Source organism: Penaeus monodon, chromosome 27 (assembly GCF_015228065.2).
Source record: "Penaeus monodon isolate SGIC_2016 chromosome 27, NSTDA_Pmon_1, whole genome shotgun sequence".
Taxonomy (NCBI): Eukaryota; Metazoa; Arthropoda; class Malacostraca; order Decapoda; family Penaeidae; genus Penaeus; species Penaeus monodon.
Genome location: NC_051412.1, coordinates 12,892,480 through 12,892,797, shown reverse-complemented (window position 1 = coordinate 12,892,797; position 318 = coordinate 12,892,480).

The following is a 318-nucleotide window of genomic DNA, read 5'->3' as shown; positions in this document are numbered from 1 at the left end:
TCCATATCCTGTGATGCAAAGCCGGTCTGTTCATTGGCACTGTGCAGGCAAGCGAGGGCGTTCCTCTGTGCCAATTACACAGTGCCTGCGTGCCTGTGTCGAGGTGTGTGGCACTGAGGGGTCCGCGGCGAGATAGAGCTCGTACAAGGAATTAAAGTGCGCTGGACACTTTTTTATTGTATGTGTGTGCGGGAATGTGTCTCTGTGTGCCGCGTGTTTTATTTTATATATACCTTTATTTTATATTTACTCTTTTATACTTTTTTTTTCTGGTGTTGCCTTTTTTATATTGTTTTATGCTATACTCAGTAAATAATC